Source organism: Typopeltis vanoorti, chromosome 22, assembly GCF_054136105.1.
Source record: "Typopeltis vanoorti isolate ZY-2024b chromosome 22, IOZ_Tvanoo_1.0, whole genome shotgun sequence".
NCBI lineage: Eukaryota > Metazoa > Arthropoda > Arachnida > Uropygi > Thelyphonidae > Typopeltis > Typopeltis vanoorti.
This window is the reverse complement of record NC_143570.1, coordinates 11,516,170-11,531,653: the sequence shown is the minus strand read 5'-3', so window position 1 is coordinate 11,531,653 and position 15,484 is coordinate 11,516,170. Positions and strand designations below refer to the sequence as shown.

Genomic DNA, 15,484 nt, shown 5'->3' with positions numbered 1-15,484 from the left:
CTTTACTTCCAGTTGCTATCTCATTATTCCAGTCTATATTGCCATAATTAAAATTGCCCATAATGATCACTCTTTTCTTATTTGCTTGGCCAATTTGATTATACATTTCATAGTCACCATCCACATTTCCTGGTCTATAACAATATCCAAGTATTTCATTCCATTCACCTCTATCTCACACCATACTGCCTCAAAACTAAAAAAAAAACCACTATTTCGCTCTTGCATCTCTACTTTGTATGGACATAACAACTCTTTCTCTATCATCAATAGCACTCCCCCCTCCCTTTTTACCCCTTCTATCCTTATGAAATATCATATCCTTCCATCTCTATTCCTGTCTGGATGTCGTCCTCATCTAACCATGTCTCACTTATTCCAACAATTTTTGAATGAACAGACTCAATTAGTCAACCATTTCATCTGCCTTGTTTCTTACACTTGTAGCATTTGTATACAAACACAACAGCTCATTCCTGGATCTATAGCTAGTTCCACTGATACTACTCATTCGATGTAATTTCTCCATGCTCGGCCTCAGTCGAGCATGTAATCTCTCCATGCTCGACTGAGGCCATTTCCCTTTCTGCTTATTCATTTTAGAACCCTCTTCAATTCCAACTGTTTCCTCTTGATCCCAGGTCATCCCATTTCTTTCCCATCTACACATCCTCTTGGAGCATCCACTTTTTTCACGCTGTACACTCCTGTCCACCCTGAGCCTCCCCGTTTCCCTGTTCATCTTGCACACCCATTCTCTCATTTTCCATACTCATGCCACTCACATCCTCATTCATAACCACCTCTTCAATCTCTCCTGTCGTACTCTCCTGCTCTTCCACATCACTTCCCACTTGATCTGATTCATTCTCTGTACTCACTTGTCTACCTTCCAGCAGCAGTCTCTCCAAGCGACTCACACCATAACCACTCAAATGTTCCAAGAGGATGTGAGAGTATGTGTAGACAGGAAAGGAATGGGATGACCTGGGATCAAGAAGAAACAGTTGGAATTGAAGAGGATTCTAAAATGAATAAGCAGAAAGGGAAATGGCCCCAGTCGAGCATAGGAAAAAGCAATAAACTCCTTTCCATTGAAACCATGAATATTGAAAAGATACACAGATGATGTTTTCTTGATTTGGAGTCACAGTCCAAATTCACTTCAAGAAGTTCTGAACTATCTTAACAAACAAATCCTAGGATAAAATGACAGCAAAACTAGAAGTTAATAGTTTCCTTCCTTTTCTTGATGCAGTAAAATTTACTTGTTCATTTGAAAAACTGAAGATCTCTATCAACAGAAAACTTACATATAACAACAGATGTCTTAATGTTCGGTCTCATCATTATCCACCTCAAAAGTTTGGTATTATTTCTACTTTGAGAGTACTCTCATCAGCGATGAAGAAATCACCAAAGAATTAAAGTTGCTTTTATTGATTTTTCAAAAGAATGGTTATTGTAAATGGTTGATTTCAACATGCTTGTTTAATCGTACTTCACACTGTGTCAAAGAGAGTAATGATGTGAAAGGTTATATCACTATTCCATATATCAGCTATTTCTAAGAAACTGCCAAAAATCCTCAAGAAATATAAGATTTGTGCCTTATTACTTCCCCAACAATGCTTTGATCCTGGCTTTTGTAAAACCAAAACATGACAAGTTGAGGTATTCAGGTGTGTACCATCTTTGGTGTGACTGTAATTCCCCATATTATGGAAAAACAGAGAAATCAATTGACTTTGTATTGAAGAACATCTCAGAGATATCACCCATGGCAGAACCAGAACCATAGTCTTATTCAGTAATGTTCTTAATTCTTCTGATTCAGTCTATCCATCAACTACTATGCATTCAGTAAACTGGGATAGATCTGAAATCATATACACATGCTGTGATAAACTTCAAAGAAAAAGCTTGAAATCAACAGAAATTGCATTAAATCCAGTTCACCTTAATGTGGATCTTGCCACAACTTTTCTGAATGTGAAACCTTTCTGCTTTCTGAAAACTAGCTGCATTGTCGTTCTTGTGCATAAGGACATGTTCATGTGACCACCACAGTCTGAGAATTCAATCAAATATTCATTCATGAAGAAGGGCTATGATGGCAAACGATTCAATGCGTAGGTTGTAGAAGAAATGGATGCGAGTTTTTGGATATGTGGAGTGAGTTTCAGGGAAGATTAGATTTATATAAGAGAGATGGCCTACACCTGAATGTGTTTGGTATCAGGAATTTTAAAAAACTAATAACTGGTATGAGAACTAACACGGAGAGTCAGGGAACTAAATTATAATGGGAGGAATGGTGAGAATTTGTGTGTAACAGCGACAATGTTAAATATATATATATAGCCACTAGAGAGCTATATGGTATGTCGTGTTTGTGGATAGCTCCTGAACAGATAAGTGATATTTTGAGTAAAAATTTATGAATTTGCATAGTATTTACATAGTATTGTTTACTTTTAGTATTTTAGCAAGTCTGGGTGATTTTTGTGTGTTTTTTGAGTATTTTAATAGTAAATTGATAGATATGATTATCTGTGCACATGGATCCCATAAAGAGGAATACAAAGATGGTGTCCAGATTGCCATATTTGTCTAAAAATCTTAACTTAAAGGATTTGATTCAGTGTACCATTTACAAAATGTATGCATTGAAGAGAGCGGTTAGAGTCTGGTTAAAACAACGATAGTGGAGTGAATGTGTGCAAAAAGTGTAAAGAATGTGAGGATTTAAAGAGTGCTTCAGGTTGTGTGAGTGATATCATTGATGAAAGTGAGAATCTAGATAACAGTGATATTCGAGGTATGAATGGTGATATTTGCGAGGTAGTACCTGATAGCTGTGAGAGTGGTGTTGAAAGTGAAAATGAAGGTAAACATACAGAGCGATTGAATGAATCATCAGAGAATAAAAATGATGACACTGATGAAATGAGTGAGATCACTTTATTACACAGAGCGATACATAGGGCAAATCGGCAGCTGGAGCGTTGGCAAAAATGTTTACCAAGCGTACCAACTAATAATCGGCAAAAGTATGACACAAAAAATAAGGGCATGATAGTGAGTGTAAACAAAATGAAAGAGCATGTTGTATGAAGAATCCTTAGTAAGAGGAGTGTTAGTTGAGAGTTTATCAAAATCATACCAACCCGGTGCGAACGTTAAGAATTTAAGTGAGTCAATTAGAATGCAAAAGCAGCGGGTGAAAGACTTGATAGTGGTGGCAGGTATAAATTATTTGAAAGGAAACAAAAAGGCTATGAGTGAGGATGTAAAGGAATTGCTTGAGGTCGCAAAAGAGAAGAGTGAGAGAGTTAGGATGGTGAGTCTGTTTTCGTGGTATGACAGTGAAGAGTATAGAAAGAGAGCCATAACTGCTAATGACTTTATGCGTGAATTATGTTTGATGAGTGGTGTGGAATTTGTGGATGTGTGGAATGAGTTCGATGGGCAAAAGGATTTATATAAAATGGATGTTTACATTTGAATGGATTTGGTGGACGGAGACTTGAAAAGGTGTTGTCGAATGTAGTGGAAGTGAATGTGCAGAATCAGGGAAACTAGAGTTATTGGGGGGGGGGGGAGTAGATATGCAGATTTTAGGGAGACAGTTGAGTATGTGAATGTGTGTAATATGCCCAAGCGAGTAGGAAAGACCACGAATCGGAATGGGATAGTTAGTATAAGGCATCAAAATAGGGATGGGACAAATTGGCTTCTGCAATTCATGTATACAAATGCCAGAAGTATTAGGAACAAGAAGGAAGAATTTTTGGCCTTGGTTGGCACTTCCAGACCACAGGTTATTGGCATTAGTGAAACATGGCTGACAGAAGATGACACAGCTAGCGGGATTGAATGTGAGGAGTATGGTGTGTTCAGGAGTGACAGGGAGAATAAAACGGGGGGAGGGTGTTATTGATGATAGCTGATGAGCTACAGCCAAGAAGAATAGAAGTGGAACTGCAGGATAGAGAAAAGAGCACCTCTGAGGCTATTTGGTGTGAGATTGAAACTAGCAGAACTAAATATACAGTTGGGTGCAGCTATAGACCAGGTGATGGAATAGATAGTGGAGATAGTATGCATAAGCAAATAGAAGAAATGAGTGGAAGGAGGGTAATTATTATGGGAGATTTCAACTATGGTAACATTGACTGGAAGGAGGAGAGGACACATGGGAGGAAGGAATTGGATTTTATGCGGTTATTAAGGAATAACTATCTGCGACAGCATATAATGGAAAATACTAGGGGTGAGAGAGTGCTTGACCTGGTAATTGCATCTGAGAATTTGGCTGCAACGAATATGACCACGTTGTCACCAATTGGTGAGAGTGATCATAGGGTCTTGACTTGGGAGGTGGCTAAAGGTGTGGAATTTACAATTAAGACAGGGCACATGTGGAATTATCAGGCTGGTAAGTATGACAAGCTTAGGAGATTGATTGGTTCAGTGCCATGGCATGTACAACTGCAAGGGCTAGAAGTTGAAGAAGCTTGAGCTGCAAAAAAAGAAACAACTATGGAGGGAATTTAAGGAGAAAGGTGACCGACAGGTACATGAACGGTATAAAGAGCAAGCCAGAAGGCTAACGAGTGTGATAAGAAAAGCAAAAAAGGATTATGCAGGAACATTGGCCATACAGGCTAAAGAGAATCCTGAACAGTTTTTTTCGACATGTTGCAAAAAGAAAAAATGTATATGGCAGAATGATTTTAAAAATTGCCGATGGTAGGGAGGTAACCGAATCAGTTGATATAGTTGAATTATTGAGCGAGCACTTTGCAAGAATATATCTTCCAGGTGGTGACATTGCAGAAATGAATGAACCAATAGATTATAAGGGAATTGTGGTGAATGAAGTGGAGGTGAGTAGTCTATTGCAAAACCTCAATGTCAATACATCTGTGGGATTGGATGGTATACCAGCTCGTGTCATACGAGAAGCGGCTAAAGAATTGTCAGTACCCTTGACCATTTTGTTTAATTTGAGTCTCGGGTCTGGGTTAGTCCCGAGGGGGTGGAAAAAGGGGAAAATAGTTCCACTGCATATAAAGGAGGTTCCAAGACTGCTGTTGTAAATTACCAACTGATTAGCATATCATTAATCATTGTCAAGGTCTTGGAGAAATTAGTCAAGAGAAGAATACAGGATTGGATAGATGAAAATGGGATACTGTATGGGGGACAACATGGTTTTGTGAAGGGTAGATCATGCCTCAGTAACTTGCTCACATTTTATAACACAATGACGGCTGAACTGGATAAGGGTAATGGGTTTACAGTGATTCTACTGGACCTTGCCAAGGCCTTTGACAGGATACCACATGGAACTCAAATCAGTAAACTGGAGCAGATGGGGATGGATATAGGGTTGGTGAGATGGATAGGAGGGTGGTTGATGGAGAGATACCAGAGAGCGGTTTATTCAGGAGTGGAGTCCAAAAGACAGCTTGTGACTAGCAGTGTGCTGCAGGGTTCTGTTCTTGGACCACTACTTTTCAATTTGTTCATTAACGATATAGGAAAGGATCTGAGAGGAACTATTCATTTGTTTGCTGATGATGCAAAGTTGGGTAGAGCAATTGTGAGTGCACAGGATGTCAAAATATTGCAGGATGATTTGGATAATTTGGAGGACTGGGCTAGGAAAAATGGATGTCAATTTAATGTGGCAAAGTGTAAGGTTATGCATTTTGGAGTGAAAAGATTAGCAGCAGTATATCACATTGGTGGAACCGTACTCCAGGAGATTGATGAGGCCAGGGATTTGGGAGTGTTGGTGGATAGGGAGTTGAAGTTTAGGGGGCACATTGCAAAAGTGGCTAAATCAGCTCATCAAATCACTTGGTTGCTGAAAAATACTTTAACAAGCAGAGACAAACAAGTTATTGTTCCACTATATCGAGCCTTGATAAGACCCCATCTAGACTACTGCGCCCAGATATGGGCGCCAGGGTTTCTTCTTGATGCGGAGAAGGTGAAGAGGATCCAGAGACTAGTGACCAAGATGATAGCAGGTCTGTGGAATGAACCTTATGAGAACAGGTTGAAGATTTATGGGTTGCAAAAATTGGTTGATAGGTGGAAAAGGGGTGATATGATTGAGACATTCAAATTACTGAAGGGTTTCTATAGGATTAATCCAGAAGATATTTTAGAGAATAGGACTGGTGGTAGGAGGACTAGGGGCCATACACGGAAGCTGGGCAAGAATGTGGTTAGCAGGGGTGTTAGAGCTAGGTTTTTTACTTGGAGAGTGGTGAATGAGTGGAATAAGCTGCCAGAGTCTGTTGTGGGTGCTATGACCGTGAATGAGTTCAAGGCGAGGTATGATAGATACTGTGTGAATGCCGAATAGTTGTTCTTGACATGATGTTAGGGCCTCCCTCGATGAGTCTGTCGACTCCTTGGTGTTGCCCGAAATAATAATAATAATAATAATATTAATAATTGTGCTAATGACAGGAATGTGCATTATCATGGAAATGATTAAAAGGAGAGAATAATTTTGACTTTGTTTGTCCAGTTCAAATTCATCAAACGTGTTCAAAGATGTCCATGTATAAGGCAGTAGATAAGAATAAAGATATGCAATTTGTCCCAACTATGTCATGCAAACAGCAGACAAGAGTATACAAAAGAACATGCAGGTAGATTATTATGTCTATACATGAATGCTAGCAGTATCAGAAACAAAGGAGTAGAGTTTGTTGCCTTGGTCAATATGTTGGGACCTACCTCAGATTGTAGGCATTAGTGAAATCTGGCTATCAGAATCAGACATACTAACTGATATCGAGTGTAAAGGGTAGAGTGTTTTTAGGAAGGATAGACAGGATAGGAGAGGAGGAGACTTGCTGCTAATGATATCAAATGACTTGAATCCAGTTAGTGTTGAGGCCTATGATTGTACTAGTAACAGTATTTCATGGCAGTGAATTTTAAGCCATCTGGTGTGAGGTGGAATCTAACAAGATCAATTACATAATGGGGGTGTTGTTACAGACCTGGTTGATCGGTTGCTAGTGATGAAGAAATGCAACACCAAATAGAGACGATGGGTGCAAAAAGAGTAATCATATTTGGAGACTTCAATTATCCAAATATTGATTGGGGAACAGTAAAATCTCATAAGAAGAATATGAATTTATTGAGCTGTTGCAAGACAATAACTCAAGCAGCATGTGACAGAAGGAACTTGAGGTCAAAGAGTGTTAGATTTGATTATAGTGTCAGAGGGCTTTTCAGTTAAAGATATAACTATTCTGCCTCTGGTTGGTGACAGTGTTCATGCAGTATTCACTTAGGAAGTGAGTACTGCATGAACTTTTCCATCCAGAAAGGTCACAATGAACTATACAGCAGGAAATTATGACCAACTGAGGAGTATAATGAGTTCAGTGGAATGGGATCAGTTGCTGGATGGGAAGCATTTAAAAATACTTAAATGATGCAATATCTGAATGTGTCCCGAGAGTTCGAAGAATAAATAGGGTACGAGTCAAATTGATGCATAACATTATTAAGCAATAGATTGGTAAGAAATGGATGATGTGGAAGGAATACCGTATGTATAAGGATGATGTCCGTTATGAAAATTATAAGCAGCAGGCTAGAATAGTCAACTGTTGTTGTATGGAAAGCTAAGTCTAAGTATGAAAAGAAACTGGCTCTGCAAGCTAAATACAACCCAGAAGAATTCTATCAATATGCTGCAAGTAAAAGAAAGAATGAATATGAAAAAATAATTCTTCTGAATGCACATAGAGGTGAGGGTCACAGATGCAGAAGAGGTTGTTAAACTAATGAGTGCCCATTTTGCTAAAAGCTATCAAGCGGTGTATGCAACATTGAATTCACTGCTACCTCTTCACTGAATGAAGAAATTCATGTGTATGAAGAGGAGTTATTAGAGCTATTGCATAATATGAATAAAAATTCAGCAATAGGGACTGATGGATTATCAGCACGTGTGCTAAAAGAGGGGTCAGCTGAACTGGCTCTTCCTTTGATCAAGCTATATAATGTTAGTTTCAGAACAGGGAAAATTCCACAGAAATGGAAAGATGTATGGTAATCCCATTGCCCAAGGGTGGTGCAAAGACCAATGTATCCAACTATTGACCAATCACTATCTCAGGAGTGGTGGTGAAAATTGTGGAAAAATTGGTTAGGACTCGCATTCAGAAATGGGATGATAGTGAATCTCTACTTTGCAATGAACAACATGGGTTTACTAAGGGAAGGTCATGTTTTAGCAACTTGCTTATATTCTATAATAATGCTATCACTGAACTAGACAAGGGGAATGGATACACCATGATAGTTTTGGATTTTGTTAAGGCTTTTCATAGAATATAGAATGGAAGACTGTTGCATAAATTGGAGAAATGGGTTTGGAATTTAAAATATTAGCATGCATAAGAGGATGGCTGACTGACATATCAAAAATATCATATACTATAGATCGAAACCATAGAGTTTTTTCCCTGCACGGGAGGCCGTTGCATGCTTTGACCATCCTGGAAGAGTGGAGATACCTCGGTATCATGTTCACCCCAAAGGGAAGGTCTTCTGTCTCTTCTATCCTAAAAGTGGGATAGAAGGGACAGAAGAGCTTCTTTGAGAAAAGCTCCTCTCAAGCCCCAGCAAAGACCGTTTCTCCTTTCCCACTATCTCCTACCTCGCTTTTACCACAAGTTGGTGCTTGGTAGAACACATATCTCAGTACTGTCTCGAATGGACAGGGCTATCCGTTCAGTCGTGAGATCATGGCTCCAACTGCCGCCTGATACCCATACTGCATATTCCATGCGAGGGTGAAGGATGGTGGGCTCAGGATTCCATCACTTAGATGGCTGATCCCATGCCTGTCCAGAATCACGGTTAGAACTATCTTCTTCCCCTACTATCTGCAGAGAGGACTTTAGATGGGCTAAAGGCTGGTTCCATTATCAAGGTACCTTAATTGAGTCAGCACTTGCAGAACACAAGAGGTGGGCATCTCTACTGCACTGTTATGTAGATGGTGCTCCTTTAAAAGAGTCATATCTGGTGCCTCCCCAGCATGATTGGGTAAGGGATGGCACCAGACTCCTCCCTAGGTTCGAGTATATTGACCTTATCAGGATGAGGATCAATGCCCTGCCTACTCGAGCCCGCACAGCTCGATGGGGTAGTGACAACTCAAACTATAGGGCTGGCTGCCACTACAGTGGGGCATTGTCTCATATAGCCCCATGTTGCTTCCGCACCCATGGGGTCCATGTGCGGAGGCATGATGCCGTGGTCTCCATTCTGAACAACCACTTTAAGAACAAAAGTTAAGAGACCACGGTGGAACCACATTATAGGACCTCTGCAGGTTTGCGTAAGCCAGACTTAGTGATTAAAAGAGATGGTGACGTTTGGGTATTTGATGACCAGGTGGTGGGAACAGGGCACCCACTAGCCTATAGCCATAATAATAAAGTAAACTATTATAAACCATAATAATAAAGTAAACAGTGCCACCATCTCTTTACATGGCATATGCAGCATAGATAGTTATAAGGACTTAAAACAGCTTGGGCTTACGCAGAAGGATATAAAAGGATATTCTTTTCTCGAGGGCCCTACAGGGAACACTGGTGACATGCCATTGCCACCAGAGAATGACTACAATGATAACTAGAACAGGCAAAGGGTAAAACACTTGTAAAGGCTTAGGCCTATATCAAGTCTGGACGTGATGTAAGGGTAGTACTGCCCATAACCAGTATAAAGATTAATAAAAAAAATAAATAACTAGTGGTGTACCACAAGGATCAGTCCTTGGTCCACTGTTATTCAATCTGTACATTAATAATATTGGAAAAGGAATTGACAGAAAACATACAGCTATTTGCTGATAATGCAAAGATAGGTAGGGTAATCAGGAATGTTGTTGATATGCAGTACCTGCAGAATGATTTGAATAGGCTGGAATTGTGGGCATGGGAAAATGGATGTCAGTAAATGGAAAGTTATGCACTTTGAAGTGATTAGATATCCAATGTCATTATATTTGTGAGATTATGCTAGAAGAAACTGATCAGTCTAGGGATCTTGGAGCATTGTGTAATCACCCTGATTACATACATCAGCTATCCACCTTGCCAAACAATCAATTTGCTTGCCATCTATAGGACTATGATCCTGCTAATACATAGATCAAACTATTCACAGGCTTCTCAAACGTGTCACTTCCCATCCAGCAGACATCACAAATAAATTAAAATCAAGTAATTCCAGACTCCTCTCTCCAGATATATGGACTGCCTAAAATCCACAAACAAAACTGCACCATACACCCAACTGTGGAAGACTAATTTGTTTATCTGCAAATTAGGCAATGCTTAGCCAAAATGCTCTTGCAGAATACTAGCAACTTCCTCGTGTAAAGAAGTCTTCCCACTTGAGTCCAATATTGAAAAGTTCATCCTCTACAACACTGACATAATGGTTAGTTTTGATGTCTTCTTTATTCCCCAATGTTCCACTTTAAAATACCTTTGACTTTATCCATACTGAATTTCAGTTTGCTATGAAGCTGGATTATTTCATTTGGCAAGGAAAAATTCAAATAAGCACATAGCACAGTCAGTTCTGCTTTCTCATCCCCTTAAAACTTTAAACTCTATTCCACAGAGACTTACCATCTGACTACACTATGTAGATGATGCATTTTCTATTTTTCCACATGGCCTTGATACACTGAACCACACACATTTGAATAGCCAACATCCTAGTATCTGATTCGCTTTAGAAAAAGAAAATCTTAACAGTGCACTCTTCATACACATCACCCTGATAAATCTTTGGCTTTTCACTGCCTACAGAAAATCTACATAGGCATATAACATCTACCAATAATCACAACTAACTCTCTTAACAGTATGGCATTATAAAAATTTTAATCAAAAGGATACCTGTTGATTAAAATAACACCATCACACCAAACTTATATATACAATACTTTCCTAGCAAATGGCTACATCTCTTACTATAAAATCAAAAAAACACAGGCTACAGTAAATCCATCGATATCCTATAAGATCTGTGATATTTCTAAAAAGATAACCAAAATCCAAGTAATACAATCTGATAACTACCTTCAGACCACTTTTACCTTATGTGCTACTACTGAAACCTTTGTGATGCAATATGATCTTGTTGTCCTTGTTTTGCTACAAATGCTGAACCTACTACCTACTTACCTTCAAGACCATGCAAAAAATTGGAATCTCTTATCTGCTTTCCTAAAGACCAGCTACAATCCCTAGATTTTCCTGGTGTCTACTATGCACCATGCAACCGTACAGACAAACAGGCAGGACAGCCAACATCAGAATCTTTAAACAAAGACCACATTTCTGTTTATAGGATTACTTGGTTATCTTCAATAACTAAGCAATCTGAAGCAATCCTATGAGCTACCATGGCAATATACCCTCTAAACTTCAACTCTCTATCAACTACCACCCCAAATACCTAGCTTCATCAATTTCCTGAAGTACAGTTTCATCAATATGGTAAACAGCTTGTAATCTATTTGTCCCAAAATGCATAACTTTACATTTCTCCACATTAAACTGACAACCATCACTTTTTGTCCATACTGACAGCCTATTTAAATCATCCTGCAAGCTCTTCACATTACTTGATTAATTATTACCCTGCCCAATTTTGCATCATTATCAAATACCTGAATGTTTCCCCTTCAAATTATTTCCTATATCATTGATGTACAAATTAAACAGTAGTGATCCAAGAACAGAGCATTTGCAGCACACCACTAGTCACCTGCTTTCTCCTGAATTCGGCTCCTCCACATACCATTTTAATAACAAACTTCCATGTGGTATTCCATTGAACACCTTTGCAAAATCCATCAGTATCATCATATGGCCATTCTCTTTGTCCAACTTTGCAGTCAATATTATAAAAAGTTAGTAAATTACCTAAGACATGGCCGACCCTTCATAAAGCCATGATGCCCCTCATATAATATTCTTATCCATCCATTCTTGAATTCTCTCTTTGGCTAACTTTTCCAGTACTTTTACCACTACTCTTGAGATACTGGTTTGATCTATAATTTGCCAGCACAGTCTTAGAGCCTCCTTTATACAAATGAATTATTTTGCTCTCTTTCCACTCCCTTGGGACTTTTCCAGTGCTTATACTGAAAATTTCTGTTAGGCACTGTTTGTATGCAAAGTGCAAAAATACATAATAATAATAATGACGAATTGTTTTTGCTAACATTTACAAGCAGCTCTTACAAGTAAAGGAAATTACAAGCTCGTGTCTCATATACAGTATATATTCTCAATTTAATGTAGTATTTAAAATCAGTCAGAAGTGCCTTAGAAGTGCAAAATGTTAGATATGACAAAATTGTAGACTAATTTAGAGGAAAACTGTTGATAGACAACTAGTAATCATGTAAACTAAAATCACATATTGTTGTCATAGCAGCCTCAACACTCTTTGAGGATATATATATCAGGAAACCCATAAAAAGTTATGAGGTTTCCTGATATATAATTATGATGATGAGGTTTATTATGCCACCATGCTCTTACTAGAATAGGTCTATTGTATTAATATCGTGGGAAGCTGGGTTGGTTGATTGGTTGGTTTGGAATTACCCAAGCAACTAAGTATTCCAGCTGAGTCCAGTTGCCAGCTTAATTGATCAAGTGACTAGAAAATCGTGCCATGCATGGATGTTTTGTGAATGTCTTCAGAGGGGGGGGGGGGTACATGAATTTCACTGCTTGGTGTGAGACCATCACCTAACTAAATGGAAGCCAGAAGTGGCTGGTAAAAGTTCCAGATTACTTTCTCAACATTATCCCATCCAACGTACTAATACACTGGTGTTCAAAAGCATAGGACATACCTGTATATATTTCATTATCAGGCCCATTCTGTACCGGGGTGCAAAAGGTGCAACGAACCCAGGCGGCACAATTTAGGGGAAGTAACGTAACGTGTTATTGTACTTCAGGATCTTTTAATTGAAGGGGGGGCACAAAAATTTGCGCCCAGGCCGTGCAAACCCACAGAATGGCTCTGTTCATAACTACAATGAAATGTGGATATAAATTTATTGCCAATACTAATAAATTATATTACATACAAAATTTGTTATAAATTTCATACAAATTAAATTGCAATACGTTTTTGGCAAAAATTACAAATTTCCTAAGGACATAGTTAAGAAATTAACATACAGTGTTTACAGAAAACTATGAAAAGAGACATTTCAGTAAGGTATATGTGCACTCCAAACCGCGATGCAGCTCTTACAATGTTGTACCAGGTTTAGCACCAAGTGATTCAGGTGTTCTCGAAGCAGACTGGCCAACTCCTTCAGAGCAAGGATAAGGCCTTGTTTGTTTTCTAGAGGAGAATTTCAAGAAGCAACGTCTCACTATTGCATCTAAAACATGGTCTATGGGGTTGAGATCTGGGGAGAATGCTAGTATCCTCCATTTCCAGAAGTATCTCTACTGCTCCTGTATGACGTGGTATGGCATTGTCATCCATAAAAATGAATTCTTTGCATACAGCACCACGGAAAAATTAAATATGATGTTACAGAACTTCATTGCAATATTGTTCACCAGTCATAGTCCCTTTTTACAGCACTTGTAGCTTTGTGTGTCTGTTAGGCATAATGCCTCAACATACCATGACCCCCAGGCACCACTGTATCTAACCCTTTCAAGAACATTCTCGTGATGGTAAGCAGTACCATTTTCATGCAAAATGAAGTGTTGTCTAGAATGGAGGCAAGACTAAAATGACTCTCACCTGTAAAGCGTAGAGCATTTATCCTGAGTCCCTTTATCCACATGCTCTATGATGAGCTGTGGATAAAGGGACACAGACTATGGGCCTTCAGGTGTATAGGCCTACTTGTCGCAAACATCTTGTCACACTTTGTTGAGATATCCACGTCCCTGTGCTTGAATGGAGAGACTTGCAAGCTGACCTGCAGTGGCAAGTCAATTATGTTTTACTGTTATAGCAAAAAATTTGTCTTTATGCTCTGTGGTAGAGCAAGGGCAGCCCCTTCGTAAACGTCTGAAACACTAAAACATTGGTTTGAAATGCTGCACCCAGAACCTGGATACAATGCTATCTGAGATTCCAAATCTCTGGCAATATCGTCTGCACGGTTAGCCTAGTGGTTATGCGCTTCACAACCATATGCCTGGGAAAGGAGAGTCCTAGGTTCAATTCTTGTCGCTGACGTGAGGAACTTAAGGATCTTTCTCAGACATAGCCAAGTTAGCCAGTCTTGGACGTGGACAGCAGGGTTTTTCTCCCCAGTTTATCTGGGATTTTTCTTCCTGCAAGCAAGCAAACCGGCCCCGTAAACACACGAATTACATTCAGGAATACTTAAGACCCAGCCATAGACCTGATTTTTCAGGCCTATGTCGGTCCTGAGCCCCGATAAAATTTGGGGGAGGGGGACTGAGATGGTGTCGTACTTCCCTGTAAAAGGGGGCCTCACGGCCGTTATATCATCATACAAATAAATAAATAAATAAATAAATCTGGCAATATCAATAATTCTGTGACCTTCTTCAAGCTTTCCAACATTTCTTTCCCCTCATGAAATCATCTAGATGATGTTTTTGAGACATAACAAGACATCCAAAAGAGCTTCCTTCAAGCACAATTTTCTTAGCACAGCCGTTTGCCTTTTATTGTGTTGAGTTCTACCATGTGATCCCTTTGCATGAGATTCAAAAATCTGAACATATATCCACTTTCTGCTCAAAACCACCAGTTATACAAATTTCCACAAGTTGATTCATCTGAATTTGCAGTTGTAATCTTCAGTTTTTTTGGACACCTGTGTATTTAGGTATTATAGGTTAACAGCTTTTCATAGGTAGGATTCATATTAAAAAGGAGATCATTAAATAATACTATAACAAAACTATTTATTCATAATTCCTAAGACACCAATTTGTAACACTCCACACTGTTTTTAATCTCTGAAACATTTTAAAGAAAGAGATTAACAAATTATGCCACATTAAATGCACTTTCACTTACCACTACCTCACAACTGCACAGTTGCAAGGATCATGATGCAATTCCTAGATGCGATCCATATCTCAAGTCTAGGGTACAAGGAAGCTTTATAGTGGACTTTCCAATGATGCATTACATTGTTAAATATAGAAAGCAGAGTTTTACCTCCCAGATGAAGCCAAACTAGATTGAGAGCATAATATATCATAATTTATTGAACATAACCCTGAATGGAGTCACTGGAGAAAGACGTCTAAGAGTGAAACCAAAAGAGAACTTGGCTATAGTCACTAAAGATTGGTTACAATTATCCAGATTCAGAGAGATGGCAGAAATAGTCAGAGACAGAGCTAGATAGTAAAAATTTATTTAT

General features: G+C 38.9%; 1 protein-coding gene across 1 annotated transcript in view; it reads right to left on the bottom strand.

Moving 5' to 3' along the window:
• Positions 1 to 15,484, bottom strand: part of Mccc2 (methylcrotonyl-CoA carboxylase subunit 2) — a 188,734-nt gene that overhangs the window by 68,645 nt on the left and 104,605 nt on the right. The gene's annotated exons all lie outside the window — the stretch shown is intronic.